The sequence below is a fragment of the Myotis davidii genome, unplaced genomic scaffold, assembly GCF_000327345.1.
Source record: "Myotis davidii unplaced genomic scaffold, ASM32734v1 scaffold355, whole genome shotgun sequence".
NCBI lineage: Eukaryota > Metazoa > Chordata > Mammalia > Chiroptera > Vespertilionidae > Myotis > Myotis davidii.
In genome coordinates, this window is record NW_006286818.1 from 1,194,584 (window position 1) to 1,195,090 (window position 507).

General features: G+C 46.2%; 1 protein-coding gene across 1 annotated transcript in view; it reads left to right on the forward strand.

Moving 5' to 3' along the window:
• The window catches only part of DPAGT1 (dolichyl-phosphate N-acetylglucosaminephosphotransferase 1), a 17,389-nt gene that overhangs the window by 11,162 nt on the left and 5,720 nt on the right, over positions 1-507 (forward strand). The gene's annotated exons all lie outside the window — the stretch shown is intronic.

A 507-nucleotide genomic window follows, 5' to 3' on the forward strand; every position in this document is an offset into this window, starting at 1 on the left:
TGTCCAGCCACAGGCCCAGCAACCTGGAGGGAGGAACCAGAGTTCACAGGAAGCCACGTGTGCGTCTGGCTCTCCTGCTTCCTTAGCTCTTCCCAATGCTTTAGCCTCACCTCCTAGGTTTAGCAGCTTGGCACAAGGCAGTGATCCCGCCAGGACCAGGAAAAAGTCGAGCCCAGCGCGGGGCTCAACGTTGAGCATTGAGCTATGAACCAGGAGGTCACGGTTCGATTCCGATTAAGGAAACATGCCCGGGTTGCAGGCTCCATCCTCAGGGTGGGGTGTGCTGGAGGCAGCTGATCAATGATTCTTTCTCATCATTGATGTTTCTATCTCTCTCTCCCTCTCCTTTCCTCTCTGAAATCAATAAATATATATGTTTATGTACATATACATTGTTAAAAGATTGTTTGATGAGAAAAGTAGTCACTTTTTAAAATCTCTTAATTGTTTTGGTGCCTTGGGATTCTTGAAGAAGCAAAAAAAAGTTAGCATTAACTATTTAATCCT